Source organism: Carcharhinus amblyrhynchos, chromosome 8 (genome assembly GCF_965287045.1).
Source record: "Carcharhinus amblyrhynchos chromosome 8, sCarAmb.v2.hapA, whole genome shotgun sequence".
NCBI classification, from domain to species: Eukaryota; Metazoa; Chordata; class Chondrichthyes; order Carcharhiniformes; family Carcharhinidae; genus Carcharhinus; species Carcharhinus amblyrhynchos.
Window position 1 is genome coordinate 63,774,252 of NC_137331.1, and position 18,958 is coordinate 63,793,209.

General features: G+C 41.2%; 1 protein-coding gene across 5 annotated transcripts in view; it reads left to right on the forward strand.

The window, feature by feature from the left end:
- The window catches only part of tox (thymocyte selection-associated high mobility group box), a 265,357-nt gene that overhangs the window by 169,498 nt on the left and 76,901 nt on the right, over positions 1-18,958 (forward strand). The gene's annotated exons all lie outside the window — the stretch shown is intronic.

Here is an 18,958-nt window from a genome sequence, read left to right on the forward strand (position 1 = left end):
CTGCCTTTATGGGCCCAAAGCTGTACTCAACATCTTCTTTGAACTACACAAAGCTGAGTACACATTGAGCAGTGGGAGGGCCAGAGGCTCCAAGCTCCAAAGAGGAATCTTCTCACCTTTTGTGCACCTGACTTTTTTAATTTTAATTTACCAGAGGGTTAAGGATGAAAGGCTGTCTGGGGAGACGCGTTGAAAACGCTTTCCTGGATAGAGTTATAGACTGTCTGGGGCTGAGGACAGATTTTCAGGGGCATGTTAAAGGGACTGTCAGGGAAATGAGGCCAGATTGTTGTGGGGCTGTTTAAGATACTATCCAAGGAATGAGGCCAGTCTCATTCGGGACTCAGCTTGATGTATGCATCATGGTTGGGGGAGGCCTCTCTGGGCAGTGACCGGTATTCCGAGGATTGTGTGACGAGCATACCTTGGGGAGACAGGGAGATGTTGGAAGATGTTGGAAGCGCTTACAAATCTAAGAAGGACCATTTTCAACTTTGCTCAGTTATGACACAGTTTGAAAGGCAGTCAGGAAAAAATGATATTGGAAAGGTCTCAAGGTGGGTGGGAGAGTTTAGAACTCCTCTCTTGGGTCGAGTGAAGGAACACCTTATTAGTTATTTGCCCAAGCCATAAAGAACCAGACTGAGCTGTTTATCTTTTCCAAGGTTCAAATGCCCATTGAAGAAATGCTACTCTATGACTAATGGCATGCATTCCTGCAAGATTCCATTAAGGTTTGCAGCTGGATTTGATAAGGTGTGAGGGAGGCAAAAGGGATGGAGGTGAATTTATTCAAGGGACATGACTGCCATAGTCATGTCAAGGCATAACACTTAAACTTTTCCCATTATGCTCAGTTTTCCTCCGGGTGCTCCGGTTTTCTCCCACAGTCTGAAAGACCTGCAGGTTAGGTGCATCGGCCATGCTAAATTCCCCGTCAGTGTATCCGGACAGATGCTGGAGTGTGGCGACTAGACGATTTTCACAGTAACTTAACTGCAGCGTTAATGTAAGCCTACTTGCGACACTTATAAATAAACTTAAAGGGTATGCCCTCTCTGTTGAGAGACTAAGCTTATAGAGGCAAGTTGACAATTGACTGACAAAGGGTTCTCACACATGACTGTAATCATCCTGATGAAAACTCAAAGTCTGCATGCAGATATGTATGAAGGAGAGGAACAAACACCTGTGATCCTCCAGGACGTCTTTCACTGAAATGGATGGGCTGAGGATGCCATGTCCAGATGGAGACCAAGCCAAGGGCATTGTAGTGACGTGCTGGCTCAGAAATGGAGGGAAACCAGTTAAAGGAAAGCCGAATGAAGCTCTCAGCTCTGCTTGCTTACAAGTGCAAAGAGGTGTGGAGAATGCAGGCTCTGGGCATCCCTGCCATGTTTATAACTCAAATACCAATGAGGAGAAGAAGGGTCTGTTGTCGATTGGCACAAGTCCAAGAGAACCAGCATCCTGAGCAGCAAGAGGGAATGGGGTCCCAAGGTGTTTAAGAGGCTCCTGAAGAGATGCAAATGCAACAGAGACCAATGGCCTTCCCATGGTTTATTGATAATGCTGCTCATGTATGGAAACAAGTGAAGTAAAATGCCACAGACTGCTTTGCTTGTCCAGGGATATGGTAACTTACATTTGCCAGCTTCTCCAGGAAGAATTGATGCTGCAAGGGTTTGTAGAGCATCCTGTGCCGGTGCCATTGAAGGTAAGCACCACACTGAATTTTTTTACCAGTGGCTCCGTCCACTGAGGGCCCTTGCAGCATTTCTTAATCAGCGACATACAAATGCTTACAGGTGATGATAGGTGCCCTGTTCACAAGAGTTCAGCAGTATGTCCAGTTCCGCATGGATGCTGAAAGCCAGGTTGCCAGGACGGTAGGATTCGCAGCAATATCTGGCTCCCACAAGTGCAGGGTGTGATTAACTGCACACATGTGGTCTTGAAAGCTCCTAGGTAGCAGCCTGTGAGATCCATCCATTGAAAATGATTTACCACTTTGGACATCCTGCTAATTTGTGATCACCGAAGGCAAGTTGTGCATGTTTGTGCTAGGTACCCAGCAAGCCCTCCCAATTCTTACAAGTTGACCTACTCGCAGATGCCTCAGATATTTGAGGGACATAGTCTCTCACTGGGCAGTCTCCTTTGTGTCAAGGTCTACCCCCCAGATGACATGGTTGATGATGCCTGTTCACCATCCACGTAAATGCTGTTGAAGAGAGATATGATGCTGCATATTCCACCAGCACCAGGTCCTTGATAGAGCAGACAATAGGCCTCCTTAAAATGCATTTCTGACGTTCAGACTCCTCAGGTGGGGCCCACCAAAATTCAACACAGTGTGTGTCCTGGATCATTGCTGTTTGCTGAGCCCTGCACAACTAGCACTGTAAAGGGGGAATGTGTTACCTGAGGGAGTCACGGAGGAGCAGGAAATCTCTTCTGATGGGGTAGACGTCATAGGGGATAGATTTGACAATGGCCAGGAAGTTGATGAGCCACAGGAAGAGGCCATCACAGGGATAAGATGCATTAGTCAAGCCCATGACAATTTGATAGCTACAAGATTTTAGGAGGCGTAATGTGCTGACACATTCTCACAATTGATTTTTTTCTCTTGCCTTTGCTCTCTGGAAGACCCCAACACCTTCTTTGTCAGAGTGAACTTTTTCTCAAAAGCTCCATGATTTCTTAGAAAAAGATTCAAAAAATATCAGTAGTCACCATCTGCCCTAATGTTGGGTTCATCCTTGGAATATGCTAAACCAAATTTAGCCCTGGCAATACATGGCCACTGTAGAACCTAAACAGCACTTTCTTCTCCCACCACCTTAGGCAACTTTAAGCGGATTAATATGTGACCTTACAAATCAGTGTACATGGTGCTAAAAAAATGACTGGAACTCAAATTTAGGCAGGATGCACTCTTGTCACCCTGCCACCTGCTCAATAAGGCCGACCGACCAGACATAACACTCTATCAAGCATAACCAGATGGATGGCTCAACAGGGTGCAGCAGCATGAGAGCATCATATGTCCTCTCGCCAGCACTTCTCAATGCAGATTGATGAGGCTTCTTCTTGCTACTGGCCCCCAATCACTGTTCACATGTAATAAAACCAAAGCTTTGACATCTTGATCATTCGGTTAACTTTCAAGGTTTATTTGCAGTGTCCTCAATGAGAATGCCTCACCAGGACTATGGTTTTATGGGGTGTAACTACTCTAAACTTTGTAATTGTAAAAAACCTTTAAAAGTGTCTGTTCTAGATGGTCTTTGCAATAGGGTGATACTTTGAGCGCTCCGTTTTAGTACACCTGCAAAGGAAGCATTGCATGCAATATGGACCGTGCAGAGGCCTTACAGAAATGGCTATGCATCACACTGAGAGCACCACAGTCTTTGAGATAGTACAGCACACCAGGCCATTCCTGATACTCTGTCCTAAGCCACTGAACGCCCTGTCATGCAATATTTTCCTATTTGATAAAGTGCTAAGCCTGGGGACGGGGGCTGGGACTACGGCATGTCTTGCTTGATGTTCTACCCCATTTCTTGCTAGTACCTGAAGTAGAGAAAGGGGGAGCTTTAAGAGATGCTAGTCACTCACAATATTAACCCTTTGTTAATAGTGTGCAGTCACAGCGTGGTTAGCATTGTCCAGATGCTGAAATTACTGAAATAAGTGGGCAGCACAAAGTTGGTGCTCTGCCTGCATTTTAATCACTGGGCACAATTTAGCCACATCTCTCTTCTGTTGAATTTAGCCTCCGGTCTCTATTTGATGGTTGTGTTATGCAGTTATTCACAATCTAGTTCTCAGTGACAGGAGAGCTGTCAATTTTTCAGCCTCGCTTGGTTACCTAATTCAAGTGAAAATATCCAAACAGTGAACTTGTCATGTAGCGTGGCAGCCTAATGCTTATCTGAGGTTGGAGTTTGCATTTCATTGTAAGTGTGTGTAACAGATCTCTCACTACCGTTACTTTTTGTGCCATTTCACTCTGTGACTGTAAACAAATAAGTGATATCCTAGAGCCCTGATTTTAACTCTCAGCAGCAGACTTGTGTGTGGAGCTGAGGGAAGGAAACCAGTTGATCAGCGCAATGGGGTGGGGGATACAACTGGGGACCCAGTTGAAAAGGTGGTGCTCAGCAGCCAGGATAGTGCTTGGCAGGAGTAGGGAGCAGCCATTGTCAGGGCAAAGGGGCAGGGCAGGCCCAAAGACTGCCTGTTGATTCCTGCTACTCTTGCTAAACAAGGAAACAAAATAAGATACCCAACCTTTCTGATCCCAGATCTGTTTGCACTCGGTTGATCCGGTGGGGAAGTCATAACAGATTCGCTGTGCAGGCCTTGGGTTAAAATTGGGCTCAGGCACCAAGCATATCTATATGTGCCTATGTATTTTAAAAAAGGATCCTGGCTGCTGCTTTTCTAGGGGTGTTATTCGCTCATCTGCTCAGAAAAGGTTAAAATTTCAATCCATAGGAGGACCAGAAGAGGTGAAACACTGTTTCCATCTTATCTAAGCTGAAACTGGCATGAATGAAGTAAAAACTCATGTTACATTCTTCTTCAACATTTTTCTTTACATACACTGAAATGTTTCTGTGATGACGCTCAGTATATAACGATCTAATCAATAAACTGATTTATTTACACCTGATAAAATTAATTCCTGGGTAAGTCCTCAAAACCAATTTTAACCTTAACATTTTGTGAGAAACCAGTCAGGTTAGCAGCGATGAATTTTCATGTTAATTACCTGCTTGGAGCCTCTGGGAACTAACAAGCCCAGTGGTCCATTTTACAAACTGGTGTAACTTTTATTAGTTAGCCTGCCAGGAGAGAATTGACGCCATCAGAGACTGCAATCGGTATGTGTACTGTTTACTCTGGGATCAGTAGGAGTAAAGCTTAGGCCTCCTCTGTTGTGATCTCGCCATCCTGCCCCTGCCCCACTCCATGAGATATCTTAAAAATAAACTTTTGGAGCACAAAAAATCCTTCACAAGTTTAATAAAACAAATTACCGCAGATGCTGGACCTGAAACCAAAAGAGAAAATGCTGGAAAATCTCAGCAGGTCTGGCAGCATCTGTAAGGAGAGAAAAGAGCTGACATTTCAAGTCCAGATGATCCTTTGTCAAGCTTCATTTCTTTAAAAGTGCTGTGTAGGTTTCTGATTTGTTTTTGTGGTAATCAAGACTGCTGACTGAAATAGAAACCAAAAGATACAGATAAAGAAGTGATGAAAGGAGTAAATATGTGAAGTGATATCAAAAGCTACTGTATTTTGAAGGGTTTATGTCATTGAGTTGTGGACAATGAAGGGACTTTCACTATAACAACTTGGAGCTATGTGCAAAAGTCAGTTATTTGATTGGATAGCATCATTTGTATATCCAATCAAATTGAGCCATAGTTACTATTGGTTAGATATAAGAATCAATTAATCCAAGAATATAACACAGAAGAAAGCCATTGGGCCCATTGTTCCTGTGCTGCCTCTCTGAAAGAGCATTTAACTTAGAAACACTCTCCTCACCTTCACCCTGTAGTCCTGCATTCTTCCATTTCAGATAATAATCCAATTCCCTCTTGAATATCTCATTTGAACCATAGTTTCCAGTTAGGCAGTGTATGCCAGATCCTAACCAATTGCTTTGTAAAATAAAATGTCCTCATGTTGCCATTGCTTCTTTTACCAACTACCTTAATTCTCTGGTTCTTGATCTTCTGCCAATGGGAACAGTTTCTCACTATCACTCCATTCAGATCCCTCATGCTTTTGAATAAGTCTATCAAATCTCCTCTCAACCTTCTCTTCTCCAAGGACAGCAGTTTTAATTTCTCTAATCTTTCTACATAACTGAAGTTCCTCATCCCTGAATCATTCTCATGAATCTTTTCTACACTCCCTCTAATGCTTTCCAATCCTTCTTAAAAGTGTGGTGCCCAGAGCTGGCTGCATTGCTTCACGTGGTGCTGAATCAATGTTTTATACAGGTTTAACTTTGCTTCTGTACTCTATACCCCATTAAGAAGCCTATGATAATGTATGCTTTGTGAACCACTCTCTCAACCTGTCCTGCCATCTGTAAAGATATATGCACCCAGGTCCCTCTGCTCCTGCATCCTCTTTAGAATTGTACCCTTTATTTTATATTATCTTTCTGCTTTCTTCCTGCCAAAATCAAACACTTCACACTTCTCTACATTAACTTACATCTGCAATTAGTCCTCCACTTCCTCCATCCTGTCTATGTCCTTTTGAAACGCTACATAGTTCACAACACCTCCAAGTTCTAAATTGTCTGCAAATTTTGAAATTGTGTCCTGTAAATCCGGCTCTAGGTCTTTAATATCTATATCAGGGAAAGTAATGGTTCCTGTGAAACTCCACAATAGACCTTCGTCCAGTCTGAAAAACACCCTTGAACTTCTCTGTTTCCTGTCACACAAAATAGTCACAGGCAAGAAACGGATATTCTGCCCAACAAAGTTAACTAAAGTTTATTTATTAGTGTAACAAGTAGACTTACATTAACACTGAAGTTACTGTGAAAATCACCATGCTCTAGCACTTGTTCGGCTACACTGAGGGAGAATTTAGCATGGCCAATGCACTTAACCTGAATCGTGGGAGGAAACCAGAGCACCTGGAGGAAACCCACACAGGCATGGAGAGAACATGCAGACTCCGTCCAGACAGCGACCCCAATCCAAGAATTGAGCCTGGGTCTCTGGTGCTGTGAGGCAGCAGTGCTAACCACTGTGCCATCGTGCCATCCCAAACCCCACTTCTCCTGGACCCTGAGTCTTCTATAGTAGTACCATATTGCAGAATCTATCCTAAACTTAATAGCAAGCAAATTAGTATGATCTTTAAAGTGAAAGTATACATATTTAAATTACAGATAATAAAGAATGAAAGTCAAGGAATCTACATAGGAACAGGAGTAGGCCATTCAATTCCATGAGCCTATTCTGCCAAGCAAGTCATACATTTCAATATCGAATTCCTTAATTTACTATAATTTGTCACTAATGTGTTATTTCACAATATTATCAATATTAACTCCTGCACGCAGTTGGAAGAACATCAATGGGTTAAAGAATTAAATACGCTGAATGCATTCCCCGGTCAGAAGGAGAGGTAAGACATTGGATTGACATACTTAAATCAACACCCACTGTGCAATTAAGAGCCCAATTTAAAATTTACTGCTGCTGCACAGTTTTTCCAAGGACTGGGAAACTTGCCAGTGAAGTGGAAGTAGGAGATGCAGGTTTCACAAGACAAGCGTTTCCTCAACATTTACTGTAATTGAGAAGAAGCGAGAGCCCAAACGTTCCTCAAGGAAGCCTCTGGTCTCCCCCAGCATTGATCATCAGCCTCACTAAGCTGTCCCAACTGTCAAACTCACTCCCCCATATTGATCGCAGCTTCTCCTATCAACACCAGCCAACCATGGCTTCTCTCACCTCTCCCAATCACACCCTTGCTCACCCTCTTCATCATGACCCTGCTCAACCTCCTGATCACAGTCTCTCTCACCCTTTCCAATTATAATCTCACTCCTCCACCCCGTCATAATCTCATTATAATCGCCAATGTCAGCCTTTATCTCCTCTTCTGATCACGACCACTCTGACTCCTTTTGTTTCTGTCACCCAACTCCACCCCTTCCACAACCACCCCCCCCACCCCAATTGTCACAGTCGCCCTGATGATTCCACATGCTATCCCCCAGGGTCCTGGTCTGCCACAGGTGCTAAGTCCTGTTTGATGGCCAGGATGTCCTTCTGGTCAAATAAATATGATGAAGTAAAAGGATTAAATTGGAGCTCTGATGAAGAGTCACCTAGATTCAAAATGTTAGCCCTGTTCTCTCCACAGATGCTGTCAGAGCTGCTGAAATGTTTCAGCACTTTCTGTTTTTGTTTATAATACCAATGAGGTCCTGCTGGGTTCATCAATCATTTTGAACCTTCTCCCCATCCTCTCTGCCATCTGTGTATATTGAGGCCATGATCTTAGTTGTCTAATTTTGTTAGCTTTCTTACGTATTTGAGAAAGTTCTTTTCAAGTTACGATCTCAAAATTTGTCAGGATTTTCAATGAAGAAAAGGTTAGGGTGCTTGCTTGATACTTCTGTCCATCTTGGGGAAAATCATATGATTGCTTTCACTGCCATGCTGTGGAGGAATGTAATGTGGGGGTAGAAATAGTTGCAAAAGTAGTGGAAGAATAAAGAAATTACACTGTGTAAAATAGTTTTCGCAATTTTCAGTATGGACTTTGTGTTAACGCTGTTGATTGCATTTAGATGGTGAAATATCCAGCAGATAACCTGGACAAACCAAAACTTAAGTAGAGCATTCACAGTTGTCATGAGTTTAGATAGACCTGTGATAAAGTGGTGAAGTTACCAGCACTTAAAGCCTTCACAACCATTCAAGGAATTGTCATTGTAAACGTGTTACACATCTTTAGACTGAAACTAAGCTGAAGTTTCCACAGGTACAAGGCAACGTTTTGTATGGTTTGACTATCTCAGTATCTAAGCTAGCATGCCTTTCACTTTTTGATGATCACATACATCTCTTGACATTTCTTATAACCACAGTAACTTGTCAGTTTAAACAGAAAATAAATGTGGCAGCGCCAGTCATATTCAGACTGCTTAAACAAGCTTATTATGCTCAAGAATAAAGAACGTGAATTTGTGTTGCAATTGACCAAATTATTATGACTATTAGATAAATGGTAATTAATTGCATGAAAAAGATTGTATTTTCAGGGCATTGTGCAAAATGCTGTTTTAGAAACTTTAGTATATCCAATAAATTATATAAAGCATTTACTATTAATAAGGACAGGGATGGTTGCCACAAAATACTATTTTATATTTGTGTGTATATATATATATATATATATGTGACCATGTATATGTTTATGTATAAAATAAAGGTCACAGTTTGATTTCCATTCTGTGCTCAATTAGATGGCCTCAGCCTGAGGCAGTTGTAGGAGCTCTGCAGTTCACCCCAACCCCCTGGACTAGAGATGGAAAAAATAGGCAGTGCTGCAGCTCCTACTCGCTACCAAGTAAGCCCTGCTGGAATATCTGGGGAGGACAATGTCTAGCTCTGTTGTGATACCACCACGCGAGAATAGCTTACTGTCACTCAACAAAAGGAGTTTGGAAAGCAATCACATTGTTGTCTCTTTTGACTAAAGATAAACATTCTGTAATTAAAGTGCATAAACTCTCTCATGACATATAATTAGTGGAACAATAGATGAAAGGCATGCAGTGATATGTAAACATGGCTAAAATTCTCATTAGGACATCTGTGCCTTCTGTGAACAGTAATACTTATTTTGCTGTGTTGTACAAAGCAGAAGTAATTCCTAAATATACAGCAACACCATATTGTGGACACCAGCTTTAGAATAAACTAAATTTGCTCATTTGGAGCTAGCAATGCGAGTCAAGTTTATTAGAGCTATATCCCCTTAATACATGCAGTAGCCAAGTTAAAACGCATTGTTACGTTCCTAATTTTATTATAAACTGCACTCATAATGATTTTTAAAAATTCCAACCGAGACTTTTGCTGCATTTTGCAATGCTTAGGTTCTGACCATAATTGAGAAAGAGAATACGCTTAATTGAAATTGTGAATTTGTTTTGCTCTTTAGAGCTTAATTTCTGAATATCTATCTGTCTGTGAAATCCTAGCCAGTTTATTTCTTTATGTTGCTTATGGCAAGACAGCTGTGGGTTTATTTGCTGGCTTCAAGAGCAAAAAAGGTCAATTTCAATCATGTTTGTAATAGCTCATTTTAGACAACTATGTGCTGCTCTGCTTACAAAACACATTACAGTGAAATATGCAATTACTACAACTCAGTTTCCTGCCACAGAAACATTGCAGCATTATAGCATTACAAAAATAGAATGACATGCATAATGAAAGATTCCAAGATTCACCCAAGGCATTTATTCTCTTCACCTAAATGTTCTCAGTGGTAGCAGAGTATCCATTAAGAGCTACTATGAATTATGGTTACCTAGCAACAGTAGGGAGCTTGTAACAGCAGCCAAGAATGAAATGGATGACTGATAAAATGAATTTTCTCTGTGCATTAGGCTGTTGAAACTGTCTTTTCTTGTGGAACATAAACTGCATTTATTTGTCTCATGCATTTTTTATTAGAAAATTATTTGAGTTCCAGGGGCTTGAATCGTTTTGCTACAGGAGATATTTGATTTTAATGTGTTTTACTAAAACGAGTAATAAAAAGGGGTTGGTGGAAAGTAATGGAAAAACGGAAAGCACTGAACCATTTTCTGTAGTTTTTTCAACAAGAAATGAAAAACACAAATTATACATTTCATGTTTCCTGACTACCTGAATGAAGGTATTGAAACAATTCACACATGGATAGATCTCTTGCTGGTTGGGATATTTAAATTTAATTTTAATAAAGAAACTGGTATTACATGAAGCAAAAGGCGGGGTTCAAAATAACCTTTGATTGAGAAATAGGTATTTTAGTGCAAAATGAAGTTTCAGTGATATTTTATATAGATTTATTGCTTAATAGTTACATATAATGAAAGGTAACCAATTCCAGTGAACATAAAGATGGTATTACAGTCATTCTGCAGTTCAGCTCATACATGGATTTTTATACATCCTCGCCGCTTGCGGGGCCTGTATTCTTAAAAACAGTTAAAATAACATATTGCGCATAATTCTCCTCTTCTGAGGCAAAATGTATTAATTATTGTAAGTTCTAAATTATTGTAAGTTCATGGCTGCAAATGAGGCAAGCAGAAAAAAATTATGCATGGTTTTGTAATTCACAAACCCAATGAATATTTGAATGCAAGAAGTTTGTAGCTACGCCCAGAGGATGTGAACATGTGCACTGTAAGACAATTAACATGTTTTTCTCAGCCCTTTATTTTGTGCAAAATATGAGTTCTCTAATTATGGTGAACAGAATAAACACTTTGTTCAAATCTTTTTACTCTTGAGGCGAATCAAGGATGTTTGCCCAATTAAATGCCAAAAAGATGTATCATTTTGGTTATTTTAAACATGCAAGTACTAGCTGCAGCAACACTTTGAAATCTCACTCTTTTCTCAGCTTAAGTAAAACTATTTCCAAATACCAGAAGATATACTTATGTCGATATCCTTCCCCAGCACCATCTCTCCATTCAGTCATGTTAGGAGTGTTAATAAGACTTGACTTTGGCATCTCCCAGATCTTCCCTACTACAATGATTTTGGTCATTGCAAAGGTCTTCCCAAATCGTTTCCTTGCAGGCCTTTCTGCTCACATGCACGCGTTGTTTCTCCTCATTCCTTTGGTGATCAGAATAAGCTGTCCTCAAGTTGTATGCCACTGCATTTATACAAAACATATGAACAAGGAGCAGGAGTAAGCCATACAGCCCCGCAAACCTGTTCCGCCATTTTATAAGAACATGTATGATACTAAACTCAAATCTGCATCCCACCTACCCCTGGTAACCTATCACCTCCTTGCTTACCAAGAATGTATCCATCTCTGCTGAAAAATACTCGAGGGCAAAATCCTCCCAAAAATGCATAGAGTGTTGGCTCAGGCGAGAAAACCAGTGTGAAGCACACAGGCTGCGCCGCTGGCTTTTCTCACCATGTTGAATAGCACTCTGTGAAATCTCAAAGTGGAATTGAGATTCACAGAGTCATCTGGAGGGGTGGGGCCTCAGAAAGCCAGTAATGCCGGGAATCCCGCGATCGAGAGCTTTTCCACATTGAAATGTCCCCATGGTTCCCAATCTGTTCCACAGGATGTCTACCCCCAACCCAGATGAGACAACCAAAGTTTCAATGTTGCTGGTGTTCTGATTGCTGGCAATATCACGGCAGCAATTTGGGGGCCGGCTCTGGGAAGATTGCAGAGCAAATCTCACTGCCTGCACATGCAAGCATGAGATCCACAATGATCTGTGGGCCTTTGGAGTGATTCCAAAGCATGTAAGAATATCTATCCTCCGATTACTCCCCCTGCCTTTAACTACCCACATGCCCTTAAGTTTCACCAACATTTAATTTTTTGCATCCATCATTAACACCATCCCTGCACATGCCTAAATTTGCATCAACAGTTGTGGATAATTACACAAATGGGCTGATATCTGACAACTATTCTGGCGAGATAGGCACCAGTTTATAATTGTTTTTGATATACACCAGTTCATGAAAATAAGTCCGCTTGAATTTTCTTTGACTGGAGTACATACATTGCCTGCCAATCTTAAATTGTCTGTAGCATGGCAGACTGTTATGAGAGTTGATATAAAACTATATAATTTTCTATTGAGAAAAGTTGTTGTTTATTAAGAAACTCACAATTAAGTTTCCTTCTGCATCCCAACTGCTGAAGTAATTAACATTTGATAAAAGCAAATGAGTAAACTGAGTTTTAGATCCACTTTTAAACCAAATTCACTGACAGTGATCGGGTTTTTTAATATGCAATATATATTTGTCTCTCGTGATCTTCTACATGCAATTCAATGTATTGATCAGCAGTAAACCACATCACTAAAACTGTGGTAATAACTGCAGCACAATAGTAGTTTCAATGCCACTTGCCAATAATACACATTTTGGCATGCTGACTATGAACTGAAATAGAATTTTCTAACTTTTGCAACTTGTTCTGCTGGGAACAGAAATTGCCCCAAAACAGCCTAGTAAAATCAAGAATAATGGGCAGAATTTTCTGGCTGTTCACACCCCCTCGCTGCTGAAAGTGAGGACCGAGAATTTGGCATTCAGCCAAATCTCTATTCACTGCAGCAGGACCAGAAAATCCCACTGGTGTGAACTGCCAGAAAATTCTGTCCAATATTGTTAAAATGAAATGCTTAATCATTTGATGCAATGCAAAGTCATTGGGTAATTTGAAAACCAGTTTCCTGTTGCTGCCATTTGACCCTGCAATCAAAGCACATCTCAGTTAATACATTACTAGACTTAGTACTGTTGGTTCTTTGAGTGTCACAAGTGCCATTCAGAAACCAGAATGGCATCCTATGCATATGTGTGCACCAGTTTATTTATTAGTATACAAATAGGTTTACGTTACTGTAACAAAGTTACTGTGAAATTCTCCTAGTCCCACATATCGTTGCCTGTTGGGCTATATTGAGGGAGAATTTAGCATGACCAGTGCGCCTAACCAACACATCCACCTGACGGACTGTTGGAGGAAATCAGAGCACCCAAAGGAAACCCACGCAGATAGGGGGAGAATATGCAGACTCCGCACAGTCAGTGACCCAAGCCAGGAAGCGAGCCCACGTCCCTGGCACTGTGAGGTAGATGTGCTAACCACTGCGAACGCAGAAGATGCTATTTTGGTGGAGATGTATGAGTGCACACAATTAGCATCCAGTGGAAGTCAATTGGTTCACAAAACTCTAGCCAATGTGCTCTCATAATCTTGCACAGTTGAACATGCATTGAACAGCAGGAAGGACCTTGTGATGGTGCTACTTAAAAGAATCATCAACTGCTTAAAAGTTAATTGATTTATTCTGGCTGTTGCTACAATGCCCCAAGTGTTTGGTGCTTTTTACAGTTCTTTCAAGTTTCTAAAGTCTGCAGGAATGGCTTGGCAGGTGCTGAAGGACCTTTTCCTGACTTTTAAGGCTTTTGTGTGAAGATTTTCATCCAAAAATCCAATGTGAACTGTACATACCTTTGACAATACACAATAGAGAGTAGCTTCCAGGTACGAGTACAGTAGTAGGCATTCCCTACTGCAGTATGACTGGAAGAAAAGGAAGTCACTCAGTACAGAGCATGCTTCTGGAAAATGGAGGGGAGAGAGGGCTTTCAACAAGAGACCATATTCAGCCAAGGTATTCAGGGAGCAATTCTCCTATCTGAAGCTTAGCAAGGAGTGTGTTAGGGGTCTATGTTTTTGTAAGGATGTCTTCACTGAAATCTGTCACCTGCTGTAGCTACAACTGTAACATCAGAGTAAAGCAACATTGACATTACCAGTGGCTCTGAAAGTAACCATGGCAATGAACTTTTATGAGTCTGGATCATTCCAAGTTGAAGTTGGAGATATTTGGAAACCTCACAGTATTTTCACACCTAAGGGACTTTACTGCAGCTATCTAATCAAAGAGGGCTAGGTTAATTAGCCATATCCACAAAGGACCATAGGCATCTCGCCATTGGAGAGAGACTATTGATTATATAACTTGAGGGGCACTAGTCCACAAGCATAGGCAAGGCAAGGAGGCAGAGCTCCATAAACTACCACAGCTGGTACAGGGATTGAATTCACACTGTTGGCACCATTCTGCATCACAGTCTCATTATCTACTGGGCCAACCAACCCCCACAAGACAGCTTCATTCATTCTTGCCAGAGACTAGGAAGCAGAGCAAGAATATCTCTTTGCTGGGATTGCAGACTTCCCTATGATGCAGGATCGTTGTTTCCAAAGATTGTTTTGCATTTTACCTCTGCAATCTACAGGAACTGAACAGGATTCCACTCCTTCAATTTCCAGCTGGTGTGTGAATCCTACAGGTCAGTGCCCAGTACTCTGGCACAAGTCCTGATGCCTTCATTCTGCGACACTCTACACAGCCAGCTGCATTTTAACCACCATGAGAAACAAAAGAGTTCTTACTGAGCAATAAGGCCTATCCATTAATGAAGTGAATTATGAATTTGATGCAAAACCCACTTATATGAGTGCAGCATGTATACAATGGCATTCTGCCACACAAAATGTAGTAGGGCAGGCAGTTGGTGTGCCAAAACAGCCCTGATGCTGCGTGCCTCATTTTGGTAGAGCTCTGCAGTGCTTGAGAGGGTGGGTGTCAATATTTGTGGTGGTCTGCTGCATTCAACACAACTTCAACATGGTGAAGGGTCAGCCTTTTTGCCACAGTGAGCAGCAGAGAAACAAGAGCATGAGGATGAAAACAAGGAAGAGGAGAAACAGGCGAAAAGCACAAATACAGCTTTTCTCTGCCTGGGGTTTCTGTGAAGTTAATTTGAATGCATTAACTGTAGCCCCGACCACTGGTTCTACATCTTAACCTGCTCTCTTTCACTGACATGGCTTATTTGGTCACAATGCAAAAGTAAAAGCCACCACAAAATGAACGTTTCAACCCAAACTTGTAAATGATACTATGCTATATTGCACACCCATGTAAATCAACCATTCTTGTTCATTCCTTTAGAACTTGTCTTCCATGTGCCTTCACCTGTTTTTATGCTGTTGCACTGATGGCTGCAGCTTGGCTGCTGGTTTTCAGTGGCAGAGATTGCAGTTAGCTGCGTGTGAAAGCTGTAACATATGGGTTTGAAGATTGCAGCAGGTTTAAGTGTGTGACTGTGAGGTGAGCACTGAATATGAGTTATGAGTGTGATTGATAGGTGAGTGATGGGGGTGTGGCGTGTTGAGCAGCATGCGAGTCTCATGGTGCAGTTGGTGGAATATGGCATTTTAAGATACATGCACTGACCTTAACGACGCATGTGAGTCATTGAACTTTTTGTGACACTGCATCCAGATCTTCAGGGCTAGCCTCCTGCCATTGACCTCCATGGCTATCTACTCCGATGTTTCCAGCTGCTTTTTAGCTGTGTGTCTGGAAGCCTCAGGCCCTCCTTTGCAGATACATGATATCTTTCCTTCTCTCCATTTCCTCCACTAAGATCTCCAGTGCTGTGTCTGAAAACCTTGTAGTCTGTTTTCTCCATTTCTCACTGTTTTACAGGGCAGGGCCACTTCTGAACATTTTTGAATCACAATGGACCTCCACGTTATCTGGTGTGAAGGAGTTAGGATTTTGGGCCCCTTGCTTTTGTGTGCAGCCAATGAGCAGTGTGGTTAGTGCAAGATGCACACAGAAATCGTTCGAATGTGAAACACCACCATGTTAACAAAGATGCCTGCAATTCAATTAACAGGGGTGGCTTATCCATACATTGTGATGTCTGCTCTCCGTTCCAGCAGCTTCCCAATTTAGCCGCCAACATGCAATTCTGTTAGTGGTTGCATCAGTGCCGCAAAGATTTCCTCCACTTTAGTGCAGCCATTATATGAAATGTTTGCAACGTACACAATTGGATTATTTAATTTTTAGCCGTTATACCATTAAATAACAATTACTGCTTGAGACTGGTGAAAGAGGACATTATTATAGCTGTGTGTGATTGTTCAGTTTTCTGTCATTCTCACTAATTAATTTGTGCTTCACAAAATCACCCCACAGGAAAATTGTGCACAGCTGCTGTATTGATTGACAGTTTTTAAAATTTGTAAAAAAAACATTGTAAACTCATTGAATCCAAAAGAGGAGAATTTACCCCCACGCCCTCCTCTCCCCCAACTCCACACTCTCATGTTTCCCTACCCCCTCCTCCTCTCCCCCAACCATCTTTCTTGGCTGTCCTCATTAAAAATAATGACAAAACTCTATTAAATATAGATGTTCAGGTCAAATTCTCCTGACAGTAATCTACTCACAAGAACTGTTTGCTCAAAGATCAAATCAACTGATATTTTGGAATACTATTTGATTTAAAAAAAATTAAATTATAGATGCCAATTTCGCATTATTTTATACTGATTTTGAATTACTTTCAGAGGATCAATTGAGCTTGAGAAAGAGATGGTGAGCTAAACAGTTATAATTAAAGGGTCAGTAATGTTACAGACGCAAGGGGGATCAATTTAAACAGTTGATTTCTCCTATCACTACCTGTCCATAAACAGAAAAGTGATTCTGATTTCCTATTTCCCCCTTTGTAAGTAGTGGTATATTTTCCCCAACCCTTTAGTTTGGAGTCTTCCAAACCTCTATTAATAATCCCACAGCAAATTTGTGATAAGATAAAATAAGAGGGTTGGGTTTATTTCACAGATAGTCAAACCACAAAAAAAGGGATTTCGCAACATCTGCCCCTTTTACGCTCAAAAAATAAAAGAGGGATAAGCAAAAGAAGGGGGTACAAGGCAAAGACCACAATTAAAAATAAGAGTTACAGTTTGACGTGGGCCCAGAGTCAAAAATTAATAGTCCAATGGAGTATTCCTTCAGAGGGTAGCAGGCCAACAGTTGTGGGGTGATCCATCTTTCCTGATACGAGAATTTCCACAATGGAAGAAAGCACAGAAATAGAGTTGAACTAAAGATAAAGTTTAAGCTTTTATTTATTAGTCACAAGTAAGGCTTACATTAACACTGCAATGAAGTTACTACAAAATTCCCCTATCCTCAAAACACAAGAAAGGGGTTTTGCAACATTTGCCCCTTTTGCACTCATATAATAAAAAAGGGATTAGCAAAAGAAAGGGGTATAAGGCAACTTGTACAACTAATTGAGGAATTAATTGAATTAATTGGAGGCAGAAATACAGAACTTGTAATGTTCCAATTGTTCGCAGTGTAGATGAGAGCCAGGTAATTTGGGGAAGCAGTGGCATAGTAGTATTGTCACTGGACTAATAATCCAGAGACCCAGGGTAATGCCCTAGGGAACCTGAGCTCAAATCCATCATGGCAGATGGTGAAATCTGAATTCAATAGAAGATTGGAATTAAAAGTCCAATAATGACCATGAAACTGTTGTCAATTGTTGTAAAAATCCATCTGGCTCATTAATGTCCTTCAGAGAAGGAAATCTGCCATCCTTACCTGGTTTGGCCTCCATGTAACTCTAGATACACAGCAATGTGGTTGACTCTCAAATCCCTCTGAAATAGAGGGCAGTTAGGGATGGGCAATAAATGCTGGTCCAGCCAGCGATGCCCACATTCTTTGAGATATTAAAAAAATTACCTGGACAGTGTTTTTTTCCGCTGTTATCTGCGCAATATTAAAATGGTAGATTGCCTGGTTTCAGTTCTGCATGGCAATATTCAGATTTCAGCCACTTGGGGAAGATCATATGACAAACCTCCCCCTCGTTTTCCTGGCTTTTGGACGAAGAATGTATTTCCCAAAGTCTGGAATCTTGGTTTGATTTGACTTATTATTGTCACATGTATTAGTGTGCAGTGAAAAGTATTGACTTTGTGTGCTATACAGACAAAGCATATCATACATAAAGAAGGAAAGGAGAGGGTGCAGAATGTAATGTTACAGTCACAGCTGGGGTGTAGAGAACTTAAAATGAAGTAGGTCCATTCAAAAGTCTGGCAGCAGCAGGGCAGAAGCTGTTCTTGAGTCTATTGGTTCGTGGCCTCAGCATTCAAAGCATTCTTTCCCAGATGTTTAAGTTGTTTTACTCAGACATGTGTGCAATTAATAAGTGAGTTTTAATAGCATAACGAGTTGGGCTGTCTGTTCCTAACTATGTTTTTAACTCCTCCCCAACCACTCCCATTCATTGGGAATCATGCAGGAAGGAGATGGTTGAAGGGTTCCCATTACGGTACTGTTTCTCCACCCCGCCTCTTTCTCATACCTGACTGGAGGCATGGGAAAACCAATGTCCTAGAAGAGGTGGAAGCCTAATTTAAGCTGCAGTGTCAAGTCCTGGTGGTATCTTCAAGATGGATATTTTAACTGCAGCCCAACAATGGTTCACAAGGGTGTCTGCATGGCCTGCAAGTGTATGTAGCAAGGATGGTACATCAGCCCCTTCAGCTCCTGTAGTCCTGATTCCTATCTGGATTAAAATCAAGCTTCTACTTTCAAATCCTATGCAGCTCCTATGTTATTCTTCTGTGGAATCCCCTGGGATAATTTTCTACTGTGATATAAATGCAAATGTTGTGTTTATTAATCACCTCAGTAACCTCTCAGTCCGGCCTTGTTACCCTGGGTTCTTATAGTTTGAGAGTTCTTTCCCATAACTATTTTAAATACATTGAT